Raw genomic sequence first — 20,559 nt, 5'->3', positions numbered from 1 at the left:
AGTGGTTGCCTCTCGGGGGGGTAATGGGTTTGGGAGCAGCTCGGTTCTTGCAGGATTGGCATAGCTGGGCCACCTCGCATCCCAAGTGGGAGAGAACTGGGTGCGGCCCTGCTGTCCTCTCCCCCTCCCGTTTCCCTGAGCCTTGGATCTGCATTCTCTGGCAAGGTGCCCCTTTTTCCCACAAGCCCAGCATGGTCCTTTAAACTGGTTCTGCTGTGAGGTGGGCTCTGCCAGGGCCCCTCCCTTTTTGCAATTTGCAGCAACATGACCTGCCTGACCGCATTTGAAACACGCCATCACGTTAGCAACTGCTGTGCAGATTGCAGTTTGAATCGGAACTGCCTGTTCCTCCCTCGCGACATGTTTGATCATCTCTGCAATATTTGCCCCTGCCGGTAGTGACTGGAGAATTTCCTTGGTTGTCGAATTGCACTGCTGTCGTAAGCAGTCTGCCATGACTGGGCCTTTTGCCTCTGGGGGCAGGGAAGAGGAGTCAACAGCTGCCTGGAGGTGGTCTACAAATTGTGTAAAGCTCTCACTTTCTTTTTGTTTTATGGTAGTCCACGGTGATGGCTTAGCAACTACTCTAGGTGCTGAGCGAATAGCTTCTCTGGCCGCACGAGTGGTTGTCATAACTTCATGGGCTCGCATACCCTGGGCTTGTGCCTGAGGTGTAGCCATGGCTGGGTCTGTGCCCATTAATCGCGGTAAACTGGAACCGTGTAATGGGTGGTCTGCTCCATTTACTTGGGCTAGGTATCTGGCACAGTTGTCTTCCCATTCTTGTTTAAAAACAATCATCCCTGCTCCATCAAAAAACATTCTGCAAATGTGTTTTATATCAAAAGGGAGCAGGTCATCACCTCCAAAAAGACCATCGATAAGGGAGGTGACCATGGCTGAATTAAGCCCTTTTTCTGAAACTGCTTTAACAAGCGTTTTAACTTCTTTAGGATTTATTGGTGAATAAACCCTTTGCCCCCCCTCAGACACCCTGACTGGGAATACTAACGCGTCTGGAGGAACCCAGGTGGCATATTCTGCTCTTATCTGTCCCCAGTCTGTGAGAGGGGTGTCCTGTCTCAGTTCTTTTTTAATGTGGGGGGGGATGTTCTTGTTTATCTTTATTGTTTCCTCTTCTGAGGACTCTGGCTCTGACCCTTCATCGCTCGTATCTCGATCAGAGTCAGAACTCGACTGGCTGGCTACTTCCTGTTTGCCGTGCCTTTTTGTTGGGCTCCGGCCCCGCCTACCACCCCTGTGGGCGGGCTGTTCCCTCCCTCCTGGTTCTTCACGCCTTTTGTTCCACCCTCCACTCCGCCTTTCCCTCCGCCCCTCACTACAGGCTCTGTCCCGCCCCTTGTCCCACCCACTTTCCACCGCCTTCGCATTCCAATCATTCTGTACCCATCCCCCGCTGTCCTTTACACATTTCTTATCTTTCCCAACCCCCCAGCCATGCTCATCCTCCAAGGCCAGCTTTTGTTCTTTGTTAAAGACATATTTTTCCCGCTCTACAACTTTTTTCTCTGCGCCATCTTTAAGCCTTTCAGGGGATGTTTTTCCCCTTACTATCTTTGCTACATTTCTAGCTTCTTCTGTTAAATTTTTCCAAAAATCTCTTGCTTTCTGTTGTCCCTCTGAGGGCGGCTCAGGGTTTGGGGTTTTAGGGGGCATATCGTTCTCCTGTGTCCCCTTCTGCTCAGCTGAGCTGCTCTCATCTGGAGGCTCTAAAGTTTGTGTTGTAGCACTGACTCCTAGTTTTGGGGTGACCAAGAGACAGTCTTTTGCTGCCATCCAGGTTTCTTGCTTTTGTCTAGCTTTTTTCAAGGCCTTAACGACCTTACCCCATGACTTAAAATGCTTCATATTACCAGAATCTACAGTTTCATTAGCCAGAGCTCTGGTACATTTCTCCCACACCTCAGGGTGAAGAATGTCCACTGGCTGCTCTATAACACCCATTTGTAAAAGCTGTGTAACAGCAAGCATAAAATCCTTAGATTTACAATCTATCCCCCACTGCTTATATAATTCAGATACGACCTTTATCAGTGATTCCATCTTCCTTCTGGGCCCAGGATTTCCTTCGCCAAGACTAGTCCAGCTATCTTGGCCGCTGCTCGCTGGTCCAGGGTATCCTTGCTTTTTAAATTTCTTCTCACGTTTCTTTCCACTTTTCCTCCGGGGTTTCTGGCACCAGATGTTGGGTTTTCAAGCAAGGCAGGCACCCTGGCCAGCTCCAGCACGGCGGCTATCTTCAGCCGGTGGTCCACAACCCACAGCATCAATGTGATGGATGGCGTTAATGGCGTTTATTACAGGGGAATTTTCCATTTTATAGCCTAGGTTCACTATGTTACTCCCATTTACATACGTCACACCTAGGTGCTATTGGCTAATTGCAAGGGGCCTTGCTATCCTAACAGAGAGGGGTGGGTTACTAGCTTTCCGTTACATCCCGGAATCTTCAGATCGCCAGGCCTTAAACTACAACAGCTACTGGGTCTCTGGGGGTTTTTTTCCCATTTGTTCTTGCTACTGCTGTTGTTTGTGTGCCTTGTTATACATATATATATACATATAAATAAATAACTGTTATTCCTTTTCCCATATCTTTGCTTGAAAGCCCTGTAATTTCAAAGTGATAATAATTTGGAATGGAAGGGGGTTCAGTCATAACTTAGCTTAATAGATTCTTGCAACCATGTCAGTCAGTGAAATTAAGATGTTTCTAAAAATTTAATGTAGAAAAAATTTCATGAGAATGTTATTGATACAGTAGATTTAAAAATACTCTTTTTTTGTTTCCTGCTGTTACTTTTAACATGCACCCTTATCATATGTTATGCTAAGTATACAGCCTATTTGTGTATTTCAATGTGTTGTTTCAGACAACAAGTTCACTGATGATACAAAACTAGGAGGAGTGGTCAATACCCCAGAGTACTGAGCAGCCCTTCAGAAGGACTTTGACAGTTTGGAGAGATGGGCAGAAAAGCACTGTCTGAAATTCAACAAAGGCAAGTGTAGAGTCCTGCACCTGGGGTGGTAGGGGAGCTCTCAGGATCTCTGATCAATAAATCAATATGATTTTGCAGAAGCCCTTTATTGTTTACATTATACACTTATTTATACATTCTAAAACTACTGTTCACATGAACACACATCTTTTCATTGGTGCCCCTATCCTGTCCATGTGCTCTGCACACACTCCTCAGGGCACATGATTGGTTACAGTCCAGGTGTTCAACTGCCCTCTGTTAGCTGGCTCTTGTGGTCTTGTTTTCTTGCTTATCAGCCTCTTCTTTCTTATTTTTAGAATAGCTTATGTCTCAGCAACCTTGAGAAATTCCAGAAGATCTGATAATAAACTCTACAGACAGTTTGGCTGGAGCACACTATGGCCCAAGCTGTTCAGATGCATTACTACAATTCCCCCCTTTTTCTTCTTGCACCAGCCAAACTCTCTTTATTGTGTTTTCTACCAAGTGGGTCACCAGTTTTATGATGTATGGAATAACACAAAGCAGTATAATAATGACTAATAGTAATAGCAAAGCTCCCTAGAGAGGTTCATACAACACATTCCACCAAAATCCTCGTACCCATGTGCTAACAGCAAAAAAACTATAGCAGCTCTATTTTACAGTGTGTTGTGTCTAATACTATCTACCTCAGTGAGTATTGGATTTAAGACAGCTGAAGTTACATTTACTTGCCTGACCGTCTGTGGGTGCGGAGGAGCCTGCCGAGCCCGAGATCCTGGCTCTCTCCTGGAGGCAAGACACCTTTCACTCAGAGAGAGACAATGTATCGCTCCCAGGGCTCTTTGAGTTAGTTATGTTAAACTGTTGTGCCCCACTGGTGTTCCCCCCTGCTGTCCCACCCCGATACATGTAACTCGGGCTCCCCCCTGCCCCTCTCCTCTCCTATAAATACCCCGGGTTTTCCCCTGTTTGGCAGATTAGCTGTTGCTGGCTCCCATTGCCAAAGCTCTGCCTGAATAAAGGTTTGTGCTTAGTGGAACGCTGGACCAGCTTTCTCGTCCCTGCTTCCCGTGTCGCCTGCCCGCCGCCGCTGAGCTGAGCTGGAATCACTCGACTGCCTGAAGCTGCTCACAAGCGCTTCGACCCAGCCCTTTTCAGGGCTGCCTCTCTAGAGAAGTCGCGGTGCTCCGGGCTTTCTGTCACCACGGCAACTGGCGTCTCAACGTGAGGCCTTCGAAGAAGCCCTGAAGAAGCGTCCGCCTGCAGTTTTAGCTGTGAGGCATGCCGCCATTTGAGCCGCTGCCCCTCGAAGAAGTTTGCTTGCGTTTTAGCAAGAGGCTATCCAAGAGGCTGCGACCGCGACCCTCGTCTGACCATCTGGGGCAAGGAAGAGCCCCTGAGGACCGGCCGCCCAGGTGACCACCTACCCAGCAGCTTTTTTTTCGCCCGCCTGCATCTGCCAAAGAGAAATTGTAAGTCGATCACGTGAAGGGTTTTTTTCGGGCTTTTTTCTTTTTCTTTGCTGTTTTACTGCTGGACGGGGAGTGAAAAAGGATGGGAAACCAGTCGTCCGCATGGAGGCTGACCCCACCTGAGAGGGACTTTTATATCCAAGTTGTAAGTACCCTAAAAGCAGGAAATTTTAAGTTTTCTAAAGGGTATTTAAAGAGATTTATTCATTGGGTTTTTAAACATTTTAAGATTAATTCAGATTCTACTAAATCAGGAATTTTTTGGGATAATGTGGGAAGAAAGTTATATACAGTTCAAGCTAAGGGAGATTTTTCTGTTGCAAAACTTTTTCCTGTGTTTCAAAATATTATTTTCTCATTGGAAAAAGAGGGAAAAAAAGAAGAGGGAGTTTTGGGTCCCCAGTTGAACCCCCCAACCCCGTCAACCTCTCCAAGTGTCCCCAAACCCTCTTCCCTATCTGAGAGCCAGTTGGTGGGTGGGCATTGCCCCCGGGCACAGGGCTGCTGCCGTCTCCCTGACACCCTCCCACCGTCTCTCTACCCCTACCAGGGCGGCAGTGGCCATGCCGCTCTGTGTCTTTCCTCTAACCTCTCTCCCATGCCCTCACACCCGGTTGTGTACCCCCCAGTTCCTAGTGTTAGCACAGATGGTGCCGGCAGTGTGGCCAGCCCCGCCATTTTGTCCCACTCTCACCCCGGTTTTCCCGCCCTCGATGCCCAAAATGGCCTCTTTCCCGCCTTCACCCCTTCTCTTCCTGCTGCGTCCTGTTCCTCCACCCCCCCCCACTGCGTCGTTGGGTGTAACCGCGTCGGGCCCTGCCCCATCCATCGGGAAACCCCTCCCCGTCGCAGACCCCGGTCCCGCCCCTTCGTGCCAGGGCCCCACCCCCAGCAGCCCTCCTGCTCCAGGGTCCCAGTGCCCCAGAGGTCAGGACGGCTCCGGCCGGAGCGGGGCCATCTCGGCTTCCCCACCCGGCCACAAAAGGGCCAGCTCTAGGCACCCGAGCCGGCCCGGCGCTGCCAGCAAGGGCGTCCTATCTCCACTAGGAGATGAGAGCAGTGAATCTTCTTATTCAGATTCTGAGTATGAAGACCACTGGGCTGAGGTGCAGAAGGAAGCCACACGAGCGGGGAACTCAGCCCTGTCCCGGAAAATACTTGCCTTTCCTGTAATAATGAGGAAAGACAGGGCAGGGGCACAAGTTGCTGCATGGGAGTCCCTTCACAATAGGGAACTGCAGGAACTTTGTAAAGCTGCCGAGGAACATGGCAGGGTTTCACATTTTTTTAAACACTTGCTGGAAGCCTCCTTCTCTGCCCACGTCATGGTCCCGCATGACATCAAGAATATTATGAACTGCCTTCTTTCCCCAGCAGAGTACATGTTGTGGGAGAGGCAGTGGAAGAAACATTTAAAGTAATTGGCAGATGTTTATGCTAAAGATGCTAACAGACCTAATTTCAGAGCAATTAGCAGGAGAAGGAGATTTCCAAAAGCCCCGAGATCAGGCCCAGGATCTGCCTGAAGCAGCCTTACAGGATATAGCTAATGCTGCTAAGATATCTCTTTTCACCACCCCTGATGATAAAGTGCCAACGCAGTGCTTCACCAATATTAAGCAAGGGGCAACTGAATCTTTTATTAAGTATATTGATAAGTTAAAAGTGGCCATTGAAAAGCAGATAGAGAGCCCTCAGGCGCAAAAGGAATAATTAGTAAAAATAGCAATGGCCAATGCTAATTTGGAGTGCAAAGCAGTTTTGCGAGCCCTCCCTCTGGACCCCGAACCAACCATAGATCAGATGGTTGAAGCCTGCACCAAGCACTCCTCTGCCTCAAGTGAGAATACAGTGGCACTTGCAGTGGCTAAAGGAGTGGCAGAGGGGATATCTGGAGCTTATGCTGCAGACCCCAATACAAGTTGTTGTTTTAATTGTGGCGAGCCTGGACATTTTTTCAAAGACTGTCCAGAGAGACATTCTATACAACTGCCAGCCCACCAAGGGTTATCCAGACAAACCTGGTGTTCGGGAAACTTCAGGCAGAGTGCGGAACGGCCCCGCGCTTCGACATCAAATCAAATGCCGCACCACTCCACCCCTCCTGCCAAACCCACCATCCTGCCTCCACGGGGACCCCGATATGAAGCCTAGCAGGTGGAGCGCTTCAGATGGGAACCCGGCATCAACTGGTAACTAGACTCTCTTTACATATGAAAGGTGACTGTATTTACAAAATCCCCACAGGGAAATGTGGATCACCAGGCGGTCCCTCCAACATCTTAATACTTGGGGATCCAACCAACTCTCCAGGACAAATTCATACTGTTCCTGAGGTTCAGACTATATACCCTGGAGATGAAATTTCCATCTCTCTGACCTGCATAGACCCTCCTTATTATTTAAAGGAACAGACTCCCATGGCACAAGCTTTTTTACTTCCTAGTGACTGCCCAGATCAGGTTCCCCTCAACCCCAGCGCTATGTGGACTCAGGTTGTGGGCTCCAGCAAACCCAATGTGGACTGCAGCCTGTTCTGTTATGGAGAAAGGATTCAGCGCCCAGGAATGCTAGACACCCGAGCAGATGTTACCATCATCGCTCGCTCCGAGTGGCCAGTCAATTGGGAATTACAACCTGTGACAAGCATGATTTCAGGAATTGGAGGAATGACAGCTTCCATGAGGAGCAAACAGAATATTGTCATCGAAGGACCTGGGGAAAAATGGCAACCATCAGGCCATTTGTGGTGAGAGCACCAATCACCCTCTGGGGACGGGATCTCCTCTCCCAATGGGGGGCATCTCTGCGGATTCCCAGCAGGGATTTTTAGTGGGGGTCACTGAGAAGCGAGCCACGCCTACCATCCCCCAACTCACCTGGAAACAGCACCATCCAGTGTGGGTTGATCGGTGGCCCCTATCTGAGACCAAACTGCGCGCACTGGAAGCCCTCGTGGAAGAGCAGCTTGCCAAGGGCCACATCACTGAGTCCAATAGCCCTTGGAACTCCCCTGTCTTTGTCCTACGCAAACCAGGCAAGGACAGGTGGAGACTCCTTCATGACCTCCGGAAGATCAACGATGTCATCGAGGATATGGGACCCCTCCAGCCTGGCATACCCTCCCCTTCAATGCTCCCTCAGGATTGGAAGCTGGCCATCATTGACATCAAGGACTGTTTTTTCCACATACCCTTCCATCCTCGAGACACCCCCATATTTGCATTCTCGGTTGCCTCGCCAAACAGAAAAGCACCTTTAAAGGGGTACCATTAGCTGGTTGTCCCGCAAGGGATGAAAAATTGGCCCACCATCTGCCAATGGTACGTGGCCCACATTCTGTCACCTGTGAGGACCCTGTTCCCAGATGCTGTCATCCTCCACTACATGGATGACATCCTGGTTTGTGCTGCTGACGACGACTGTCTGCACCGGACTTTACAAAAAACTATCCAGACAATTGAGGACGCTGGATTTGAGATCCGTGAAGACAAGATCCAGCACACCTGCCCTTGGACCTACCTGGGACTCCGGATCCGTGAACGGACCATCGTGCCCCAGCAGCTGACCATCAAAGATGATCCCAAGACCCTGCGGGACCTACATCAGCTCTGTGGGTCCATCAACTGGATACGCCCTCTGCTTGGGGTAACAACGGAAGTTCTTGCGCCCCTCTTCAACCTGCTCCGCGGCAGCGAAGCCCTCGATTCACCACGCTCCCTCACTCCAGAGGCCCGGGAATCCATCACCAAGGTCCAGGAGGCCCTGTCTTCACGGCAAGCCCACCAGTATGAGCCCAGCCTGCCCTTCCAACTGGTTATCCTGGGTAAGGCCCCACGCTTACACGCGCTCATTTTTCAATGGGACACGGCATTGAAGGATCCACTCCTTATCATCGAGTGGATCTTTACACATAACCAGTCCACTAAGACTATTACCACTCCGCAGGAAATCATGGCTGAACTCATTAAAAGAGCTAGAGTCCGTCTCCGCACTCTTGCAGCCTGTGAGTTCACATGCATCTTCCTCCCATTGGCAACTGGAAGTTTGGAGCCTTTGCTCCAAACCAATGAGAGCCTTCAGTTCGCTCTCGATAGCTATTCAGGCCAAATTTCTATACACCCACCTGGCCACAGACTTTTCAAAACTACATTTAATTTGGTCCCCAAATCATTACAGAGTAAAACACCGCTCAAGGCTCTGACGGTTTTCACAGATGGCTCGGGGAAATCCCACAAGTCAGTCATGACTTGGAAGGACCCCAGGACACAGAAATGGGAGTCTGATGTCCAAGTGGTTGAGGGATCACCACAGATTGCTGAATTAGCAGCCGTTGTCAGAGCTTTTGAGAAATTCCAAGAACCTTTCAATTTGGTGACTGATTCGGCTTATGTGGCTGGAATAGCTATGAGAGCAGAACATGCATTTCTAAAAGAGGTCTCTAACCCAAATTTATACAAATTGCTTTCTGAATTAGTATATCTTATCTCCCACAGAAAGCAACCTTACTATGTCATGCATGTGAGGGCGCACACCGACCTCCCAGGTGCCATTGCCAAAGGAAACAGGAGGGCAGATGCCTTAGTCATGCCTGCTGGAGCAGCCAATGTCCCTGACATTTTCGCACAAGCGAAATTGTCCCACCAGTTCTTCCACCAAAACGTGCCTGCACTGATGAGAATGTTCAGACTACCCAGAGACCAGTCTAGAGCAATAGTTGCTACCTGTCCCAATTGTCAATCTTTCCAAATACCAGTCGTTAACTCTAGGGTTAACCCCCGAGGACTTAACAGCTGACAGATATGGCAAACCGATGTCACTCACGTCCCGTCCTTCGGGAGAGTTAAATATGTACATGTCTCCGTAGACACCTTCTTTGGTGCAGTGTTTGCCTCAGCCCATGCAGGAGAAAATGCCAAGCACACCATCCGACATTTTCTCCTTGCTTTTGCTACCCTGGGAGTCCCAGAACAAATTAAAACAGACAATGGACCTGCTTACACCTCTCACAAATTAAGAGACTTTTTCAATGAGTGGGGGGTGAAACACACCACGGGCATTCCTCATTCCCCTACAGGGCAATCAATAGTAGAGAGGACCCACCAAAACCTGAAAAGAGTCCTTGATCACCAGCGGGGAGGGACAGAGATCATTCCTCCCATTGAGAGGCTCTGTAAGGCTCTATATGTCATGAACTTTCTAAATTGCTCGCCTACAGTGCCCGACCCCCCTGTAATTTGGCACCTCTCTGATTCAACTCATGCCAAACTCACGGAGAAGCCACCGGTGCTGATCAAGGATCCTGAATCGCAACGGACATCAGGACCTTTCCCATTGATTATCTGGGGGAGAGGGTATGCGTGTGTGTCCACACCATCAGGACCTAAGTGGCTCCCAGGGAAAATTGTAAAACCTTATTTAGGCCCTACAAACCCTGCACCAGACTCAGAACTTTCAAAGTCTCCTGAGACCCACACAGGTCCTGAAAAACAGCAGTCCACTGCAGCCTGGAAATGGAGACGTCGTCGGAGTCCACTGAACCGACCTGCCACTAGACCAACAACCAGACAGAGGCCAAACCGTCCTGCTACCAGGGCTGCAACGAGACGACTGCCAACGTCACGCCTGACACCGTGACAGTACACAAGTCTTCTTAACTCCCTCCCCCTTCCCCTTCTCACCCTCGTTGCCTAGCCCAAATTGCCAGTTTACACCAAAATGCACCTCTGTGCTGCTGCTGGTGTCGGGTCATGTGTCCCCAATACACAGAATAACCTTGCTTATAATTTTTTTTTTTTTAAAGAGGGGGGAGACGGGAGAGAAAGGGAAAAAAGAAATTAGCCCCCCCCTCCAAAAATTAGAACTAATCTTTTATGTCCTGTTATAGAAAATGGAGAGCAAAACCATCCTTGAGTTCCTGATGTTCCTGATTATCTAGATGCTCCTGAAAACATCAGCTGTAGAGGCTTGGCTAGTAGCACAGCCCCAGGAGAACATGTGGATCACCCTCGCAAAGATGCTCAAACAAGACCACATGTGCTTGTCCATGGGCAGCGCCACCAACCCTCTAGACCTTTTGCTCCTGGCCCATGGACACGGCTGCGAGGAATTTAAAGGACTGTGATGCTTTGACCTCTCCAGCCCCAGTGAAGGCATCCACACCCGCATCCAGAGACCCCAACACCCGGTCCAGGAACTCCAGACTGAAAAGGAGCCCCAGTGGCTTGAGGACCTTTTTGGGAGCTAGGGACTCAAAGGATAGGTTGCCTCCCTCCTCAAAAACATTTTTTTCGGTTTTCCTAATTGTTATTATCTTCCTAAGTATGTTTTCATGTTTTAAGAAGCTATTAGCTAACTCTCTAGGAGATGCCTTTTTAATAAGTAAAGAAGGGGGAATTGTGGGTGTGGAGGAGCCTGCCGAGCCCGAGATCCTGGCTCTCTCCTGGAGGCAAGACACCTTTCACTCAGAGAGAGACAATGTATCGCTCCCAGGGCTCTTTGAGTTAGATATGTTAAACTGTTGTGCCCCACTGGTGTTCCCCCCTGCTGTCCCACCCCGATACATGTAACTCAGGGTCCCCCCACCCCTCTCCTCTCCTATAAATACCCCGGGTTTTCCCCTGTTTGGCAGATTAGCTGTTGCTGGCACCCTTCGCCAAAGCTCTGTCTGAATAAAGGTTTGTGCTTAGCGGAACGCTGGACCAGCTTTCTCGTCCCTGCTTCCCGTGTCGCCTGCCTGCCGCTGCTGAGCTGAGCTGGAATCACTCGACTGCCCGAAGCTGCTCACACGCGCTTCAGCCCAGTCCTTTTCAGGGCTGACTCTCTAGAGAAGTCGCGGTGCTCCGGGCTTTCTGTCGCCACGGCAACTGTCCAGCATCCCAACCCATCATGAGAGGAAATTAATTTAAGCTCTACACTAAACCAGCTTGTCTCTACACCTAAATCAGTACTAGCCTGATCTAGAGAAGCACTCAGTATTCCAACTTGCAAAACTGACCAGCGTGAAAAGACCAGCTCCAGCAAGAAGGCAAACCCACAAGTTCCCTCGTCATTTGGCCTAATCCCCAACATTTTGCACATGTTTACTTTTGTACCATCTCTGGTTATATTACATCAATGGTTAAACTGCTTTCAGCACTCTATCCTGTGGGCTCAGCCCATCCTCTCCTGTTTTTATTTATCAAGCAGTCCTTTGAGAACCTAATGTGTCCTTTAAATAATAGCTTGTTGTAATGCAGTTCGGAAAAATGGTATGACCCAAAAAATGTACCCCCAAAGATGTAGAATTGTAAGTTTCTTTCCCTTATCTTTTTCTCCCCAGTTCCCCTTATTGGTTGTGTAAATTCCTCCACCCCTTTCCCCCCTGTCTTCAAAAAGGGGTGCTTATCGAGACCTCTTCCTCTTTCCCTCCTGCTACTTTACTCTGAAGGATCCCAAGAAATAAAGCTGTAACTGCCATCTCAGCAAATGGAAAGAGCCTCGTTTTTAGGTTCTTCTTTGACAAGCTAATCTATCTCCCCTGTCTCCCTGGCTGCTGCGTGGCGGACACTGGTGGCAGAGAGGCAGGGGACATTAGAAATTATAGCAGGTGGCATCCCTGGGGGGGCTAGACCCCCTAAAACCAACGAAACGTGTGTTTCACAAGCCTGGGCATGTCATCTACCTTGAAAAGCTAAACAAGTATAGTTTACAAGGAATGAATTGATAGCTTTCTCACACCCAGAGAAAGTTCACAAAGAAGAGGTTTCTACTGCTCGGCAGTGTAAGAGTGGTGAGTCAGACTGGTCGGCGCGGCAGGGAACGTGAAAGTGGGGCGGAGCAGTCCTAGGCACGGGCTGCGCAGTGTGCATGAGCCGAGCCAGGATTAGCTGAGCACATGCCCGAGCTGGCAGAGGTGATGGAGGCAGGCAGCGCGGCAGAGCGGTGGCGGTGGGCGCATGGGCAGCCGGTGGTGGCGACCCCGGACCGTGTGATCAGTGGCCACGGCGTGGGAGCCCCCCCCGGGCGGCGTGGGGACCAAACCACGGGTTCCGCGCGGAACCGGCCATAACACGTTACACGTGACAGCCCTGTGGCATGGGTAGCGACAGCCGCAGGACAGCTTATCTCAACCCAGTGTGTGTGGGGGGGGTGGCAAGCTGAGAGAAAAAAAAACGCTTGCCTCTGCACTGCTTTGTTGCTTTTAGAGTAAAACAAGATAAAAACGAGTTGTGAAAACACAATTTTAATTACAGGAATGGGATCTACAATATCTACACCCCAACCAAATTTAGAATCCAAACTGCAAGAATTTTTAAGTACTTTTAATGTTAAGGTCTCTAGAAAAAAGTTAAAATGTTTCACAGAGTGGTTATCTCATAACATTCCACAGCTTGATTTGTCAGAAGTAAATTCTATCTCTGCATGGGATCAAATTGGCAACATTCTCACTCTAAAAATAGAGGAAGGAGACAAAAATGCTTCAAAATATCTCCCAATTTTTCTTATAATTCAAAAAGAATTGATTAACAGAGAAAAAGACATAAAAAGCCAGCCATTGCAACCTTCATCAGTATCCCATACCTTTTTCCCCATACCTTCTGCTCCTGTGCTGAAAAAGATACATGGAACAAATCCAGAAACTCAAAAAATGCACTGTAATAGTGCCACTTCTGGAGCCATGTGTCTCATTCAGCCCCCCAGCTCTGATAGTGTTGCGCAAACTACCAGAGACTCTTCACTATACCCCAATATTCTGACCATTAAATCCCCGTACCTCCACGTGGCTGGAGTCCAAAATGGAGTTGGCCATGTGCTAGATACCCACGTGGACGAACCCCCTTCCTATCTCCCTCCCCCTTCCTATGACTCTTTCTATCCACCTCACTCTGTCGATTTCCTTTACTCTTCCTGTAACCCCTCCCCTCCCTCCCACATCTCTGTCCCTCCCCCTACACCCTGCTCAAGCATGACATCATCTTGCAAACCCACCTCCAAATGTTGTAATCTTGCTCTCCACGTCCCTGCCTTTTGTCCCCACGAGGAGGGGGCGAGTAAAAAGGGTGGCCCTGCCCCCTGCACCTGTGGGAAGGGCGGAGGAAGGGGTGTCCTGGCCCTGCCCCCCAGGGAGGGGAGATGTGTCCCTGCCCAGCCCCTGTGCGGCTGTGGATGCGACCCTCCACCCATCTGGGGGTGAGGCAGGGCCCCCTGGGCCCACTGGGGGTGCAGAAAAGTCCCTTCACTGACCCCAAGGGTGAGACAGAGCCCCCATTGCCCGGTGCGGGCAGGGCTGATCAGGGAAACCTCAGAGATACAGGCTCTAGGGAAAATAAAGATATACCTACAGCGGCACCTGCTATATTTACTGGTAAAAAAAGAACTAATAGACAATATCAGCCTTTCTCTTACCATGATATCAGAGAGATATGTAAAATACAAAGTGCATTTGGCAAAAATAGTGAAATATTAAAAAGAATGATTAAAGCTACTTTAAAATCTCAGGAGTTAGTTCCTGCTGACATCAAAGATTTCTTCAGGTGCCTCCTCACACCCACTAAATTTGATTTTTGGGAAAGTTCATGGAAAGGTCATTAAAAGACCTCCTAGATGAACTCAAGCAAAGCATACAGGATGCAAAAGATGCAGAAAATAATGAGATTACTTTTGAACACCTCTGTGGGTAAGGGAGGTGGGTTAAGCCTGAAGATCAGGCTCAAGTGCTAACAAAACCTATTTTAGATAAAATCTGTGAAGTAGCAGAAAAAGCTTACGATAAAATCTCTGAAGTAGCAGAAAAAGCTTACAATAAAATACCTACAGCTTGAAGCCCAAGTCAGTTATGTTAATATTAATCAACTCCCATCTGAGAGTTTCTTGCAGTTTGTAAACCGCCTCAGACTGCAGATACAACAGCAAGTGCAAGAACCAGCAGCACAAGCAGAACTGATTAAAGAAATGGAACAAAGGAATGCCAACGAGGCCTGCCGTAAAGTGATTTTAAATCTGCCCATCTATCCTCCACCTACCATAGCAGATATGATCCAAGCGTGTGCCAAGAAAGCAGAGCTGTACAGTGCACATGACAAGAAACCAGGACCATTCAACCCAAGGAATGTAGCAGCTGTAACACCAGGGATGAACAAGCCACAGATGTCACCAGAACAGCTGCAGAACATCGTCTGCTTCCAGTGCAAGAAGCCAGGACATTTTGCAAGGAACTGTCCTCAAAACCAGCAACAAGGGAAGCACCAGAATGAAGCTATAAGAAATCAACAAAAAAACCAAATTTAAAACACCGTGCTGCCAGGCATGAAGACATAAATATGACAGACCTGAAACAGGAAAAAGACTCTATTTTAATACAAAAAGGGGAGGAAAGGGAGTGGGGTGAAAAACTGCAGAAACATAATTGTGGGGAACGTTTGCCTATTAAGATCTGGCAACCGCAAAAGCGATTCAGACTTATAACTGCGAAAGCTTTTTGTTTCAGATCTGATCGTTGGACGGTCATTGGAGTGGACTTGCAGAACAATTCACAAGACCTGGCTGGACTGGATAATAGGTATTTTGTTATTGGAGACACAGCACACACACCAATAGAGATTGAGGTGGCTCCCATGACAATTAAGGGAGACCTGACACACCTCATTCTCTTGGCAAGATGTCCTCAACCACCCTTCTATGTAGCCAAAGGGCAGATAATAGCCCAAGTGATCCGTGTTCCAACAGAAGTCCCAGTAGATGACAAACCACCAGGAGTCTACAGGGGAGAAGTGGTGGGTGAAGACAAACCCATTATGGGGTGTAACCTGACACAAATCAGAACATCTCCATGTAGAAGGGTTAATTGATACTGGGGCAGATGTGACTATCATACCTGAAAAGGTGTGGCCTTCACATTGGGAACTGCAACCCGTGGCAGGAAAAATACAGGGTGTTGGAGGGGTGAAACTGGCAAAAATCGCTAAAGCTATTGTCCAGATTGAAGGCCCGGATGGTAGGTTAACTAATGTCCGACCTTTTGCCATGGATTACAAGTGCCCCCTGTGAGGAAGAGACACCATGTCCCAGTGGGGAGTGAAATTAACAATTCCTGAGACACCCCAGGATTTTTAGTAGAGGCCACTGTTGAGCGTCCTATCCAAAAGCTATCTTGGCTACATAATAATAATCCAATTTGGGTGAACCAGTGGCCTCTTAGCAGACAGAAACTCGGGGCGCTAGAAAAATTGGTGAAAGAAAAATTGGCCAAGGGACACAGAGAAACAACCAGCCCTTGGAACTCCACAGTATTTGTAATAAAAAAGCCAGGGAAAGATAAATGGCGCCTCCTTCAAGATTTAAGAGAAATAAACAAAAAAATACAGGGCATGGGATCTCTCCAACTAGGTATGCCATCCCCGACTGTTACCACAAAATTGGCTATTAGCAGTGCTAGATATTAAAGACTGTTTTTTCCAAATTGCCCTGCACCCAGAGGATGCACCACGGTTTGCCTTTTCCATTCCCAGAATTAACAGGGAAGCCCCAATGAAACGGTACCACTACACAGTACAACCTCAGGGGATGAAAGAGAGCCCTTTCATCTGCCAGTGGTATGTGGGGTCATTGCTGTCCCCAGTGTGTGCTGAAAAAAGAGATGCCATCATTTTGCACTACATGGATGATGTGTTAGTGTGCTTTCCCAATAACAACATGCTACAAGACACATTTGACCTAGTGGTTAAAGTTTAAACCTCTGCTGGATTCCAATTGCAGGAAGACAAAGTTCAAAGTATGCCACCTTGGAAATACTTGTGCCTGGAGATCACTAAACGGACGGTTGTTCCACAAAAATTGGAAATTATTGGTAATCCTAAAACTCTAGCAGATCTCCATTCCCTATGCGGGTCACTAAACTGGGTCAGACCCTGGCTAGGTCTCACTAATGAAGACCTGATCCCCTTGTTCAATTTATTGAAAGGGGAGAGAGAGTTGCTGTCTCCCAAGGAACTGACTTAAGAAGCAAAAAATGCAATTGAAAAGGCACAAAGGGCCTTGACAGAAAGACAGGCACATCGCTTCAAGCCTGAGCTGCCTTTCAAATTTATTGTCCTGGGGAAATTGCCACATCTACATGGGTTGATGCTCCAGTGGGCCGAGGGGCAGAGAGATGCACTCTTAATAATAGAATGGGTCTTCCTCTCCCATCAGCGAACCAAAACTATCACCAAGCCACAGGAGCTGATGGCTAAGCTGATCCAAAAGGCCAGGGTGAGGCTGTGGGAACTGGCAGGTTGTGACCTTATGTGTATTCACCTCCCAGTCAGGCTCTCTGGAGAAGGCAAACACTCCCCTGAGAAACTGACCAAAGAAATGATTGAACACCTACTGCAGAGCAATGCTAACCTCCAGTTTGCTCTGGACAGCTATAGTGGGCAAATTTTGGTCCATGCACCATCATACAAATTGTTTCATGAGGAATTCCACCTCATTCCTTGTGAGAAAAGGAGCCTTAGGCCACTCAAAGTTCTTAGAGTGTTCACTGATGCATCTGGAACCTCTCACAAGTCGGTGATGACTTGGAGAAATCCACAGACTCAGCTTTGGGAAGCTGATGTTGAGTTTGTAGAGGGGTCACCCCAGATAGCTGAACTAGCTGCAGTCGTGAGAGCCTTTGAGAAGTTTTCAGAACCGATTAATTTGGTTACTGATTCAGCCTACATAGCAGGAGTGGTGTCCAGAGCAGAGCAGGCAGTTCTCAAGGACATTGAGAACGAACATCTCTTTAGATTGCTCTCAAAACTGATTCATTTGATTTCAAATAGAGAACAACCTTTCTATGTGATGCATATAAGATCCCATTCCGATTTGCCAGGTGAAATCGCTGAGGGGAACCGGAAAGCTGATTCCCTTGCTGCCCCAGCTGAAAAAGCACATCTCCCAGATGTGTTTCAACAGGCAAAGATAAGTCATCAGCAATACCATCAAAATGTGCCAGGACTGATTCGTCAGTTCCAGGTGACACGGGGTCAGGCTAAAGCCATCGTGGCTACCTGTCCCAATTGTCAGCTCCAGGCAGTGCCATTATTAGGCATCAGGGTTAATCCCCGAGGCCTTGGAAGCTGTGAGGTGTGGCAAACAGATATCACTCACATTCCTAGTTTTGGTCGCCTTAAGTATGTACATATGAGTATTGATACATACTCAGGAGCAGTGTATGCTTCTGCTCATGCAGGAGAAAAATCTGTACATGCCAAACAACACTTAGTACAGGCCTTTTCAGTGCTGGGGAACCTTATGGAAATTGAAACGGATAATGGCCCAGCGTATAAATCCAAGGAGTTCCTGGAATTTGTCCAGCAGTGGGGAGTGGAACACAAATCTGGCATCCCCCACAGGTCAAGCTGTGATTGAGTGTACACACCAGACACTCAAAAAAGTCCTAGCCAGGCAAAGTAGTGGAACAGTGTGGATGTCTCCACAACAAAAGCTTTGTAAAGCCATGTTTACCATCAATTTCCTGAACTGTTCATTTGAAAACATGAATCCGCCAGTGACTCAGCATTTTAACCGTGGTGATCAGTTTAAATTGTCACAGGGTCCACTGGTTTTAATCAGGGACCCTGAAATTTGGCAAACCAAAGGCCCCTATGAACTTGTCACCTGGGGGCGTGGTTATGCGTGTGTATCCACACCTACAGGCCCCCGATGGATACCTCAGAAATAGGTAAAAACTTGTGTTCCCAGAAACCCAGCCCCAGCAGAAGAAGAAGAGAGACAAGTGGCAGTCGCTTCCAAAAGAAGACGCCGCCAGGAAAAACAAGAAGAAACCTTCCTAACCTCTGGCTATTCTCTGACCTGCTTACATTGACTGTGAATATGTTTTAAAAATGTTTGTTTCTTTTCTTTTAGAAAAAAACTACCTCACACTCAAACCCATGATGAGCCTTACCTCAGCTATCCTCCTGCTCGCTCTGGGCAGCCTGACAACTGCCTGGATCATCCCTCAGCCACAACAGAACATCTGGGTGACCCTGGCACACACACTTCAACAACATAATATCTGCCTGTCCACTGCAGCAGCAAAAGACCCTATGTCCACCTGTATGGTAGGAATTCCCCTGAAGGCTGAAGATTTTTCAGCCAGCTTTAGTGATCCCAAGTTTAATACAATGCCTAAAACACACAGTGACCAACCACATGAAAATCGTAAACGGCGAGCTGTGGCAGTGAAAAATCCTATAGAAAAGTGGCTACCAGTACTTCCCAGAGCTAATAAAGAGCCCCAAGAATTAGAGCTATAAGGTTCTTCCCCTGCACCCTTTTGTGTTCACTTAATTTACAACTCACTGCCAGACACAAAACTATACAATCACATAATCCAGTATCGAAAATAATACAAAGCGAAACAATGGTGTGGTGTGCTGTCAGGTCTTAGTGGACAATCCTCACCGTTCACATCCAAGAATCCTCCCTAAAGGTATATTTCTAATATGTGGAGATAAAGCATGGGCAGGAGTCCCATCTCACCTTAGTTTTAAAAGCTCTCAAAAAATTAGTCTCTACTACCTCAGAGATCAACCACATAGAGCTAGCAGACCGGAAGCAACTTAACTGGCTCATCAATCACGGGTAGTGGACAAACTTGTGACTGGTATCAAAATGATTTCATAACCCTTCAAAAAATTTTATATAATAAGAAAGGGCGAGATGTTGTAATGCAGTTAGGAAAAATGGTATGACCCAAAAAATGTACCCCCAAAGATGTAGAATTGTAAGTTTCTTTCCCTTATCTTTTTCTCCCCAGTTCCCCTTATTGGTTGTGTAAATTCCTCCACCCTTTTCCCCCCTGTCTTCAAAAAGGGGTGCTTATCGAGACCTCTTCCTCTTTCCCTCCTGCTACTTTACTCTGAAGGATCCCAAGAAATAAAGCTGTAACTGCCATCTCAGCAAAGGGAAAGAGCCTAATTTTTAGGATCTTCTTTGACAAGCTAATCTATCTCCCCTGTCTCCCTGGCTGCTGCGGGGTGGACAGTGGTAACAGAGAGACAGGGGACATTAGAAATTATAGCAGCTTGTCCTGTGGAGTAACCTGGAATACCTGTGCTATGCTTCAGGAAGATAGGGAGTCTACCATTCCCATATATTTATTGGAGTCTAAAATTTCTACACATTTGTTCCAACAAAAGTACCTTGTATCATCCTATCAATTTCTTCCAGTATTGGCCAAATTTCTACTGGTACACTGACTAAACAAGTTGAAAATGGATTTTCTGGAGTGGTCGTGCAGAAGCATATGGTATCTAAACCTGCAGCATTAGCTAGCCACCCAAATATTGGTTCTAGGCCGGCTAACTGGCAAAACTGCACTGCTAAAAGCAAACAAGAGAAACAAAGAAAAATTCAAACTTAACATTTGTTTGAACTCCATATTTGTCTAAGGTTATCCTTTTGCAAAACGTTCTTTTCTCAAATTTTAATTTTCAAGCAAATTTTCAGGTTTTTTTTTTAAATCTTTTTTAAACATTACTCAGTGATGAGGCACAAAGATACTTTGTGCACACTCAATTTTTAAAATTTGAACATCTTCTGATTCTTCTACAAATTCCTTCTTTTTAAAATGAATTGCAGCATGCTTTTGCCAAAAGTGCTCTACAATATTCCTGGTTTTTACACTCTTTACGCTGATATGAAGTCCAAGGTTCACAGCATTGCAAATGGAACAAAAATAATGTCCAGTATCCTCCAGGGAAATGAAAACATGACTATTGTTTTGAGGTCCAAATAGTTGAGACTCCAGGTGTGTTGCTTAAGCAAGCAAAAGTCCATCAGCTGAAAATGTTGATCCCCAACACTATTAAATGCTTTTTTCAGATCCTGCAACAGGGAATAACTGGAGAAAATTAGTAGAGACATGATATTATGATGACAACATAAAACTTCTGTTGGTAAACTGTCTGTCTAGTTTTCAGACAAAATTGTGTATTGGCAGTTCTACTTCTGGTCTTGTTTTGAGTACTAAAGCTATACGGTGACTATTTACTAGGTCTCGTTTTCAGAGGCAGTCAGTGTCAGGTCACATGAATAGGTGACTATTTTGAACCTGTCAACAAAACATAGGCGTCTCTCCCTTTTAT

Source organism: Pseudopodoces humilis, chromosome 12 (assembly GCF_049639895.1).
Source record: "Pseudopodoces humilis isolate 2021_Gansu_Grassland_sample_001 chromosome 12, ASM4963989v1, whole genome shotgun sequence".
NCBI classification, from domain to species: Eukaryota; Metazoa; Chordata; class Aves; order Passeriformes; family Paridae; genus Pseudopodoces; species Pseudopodoces humilis.
This window is presented reverse-complemented; position numbering follows the sequence as displayed.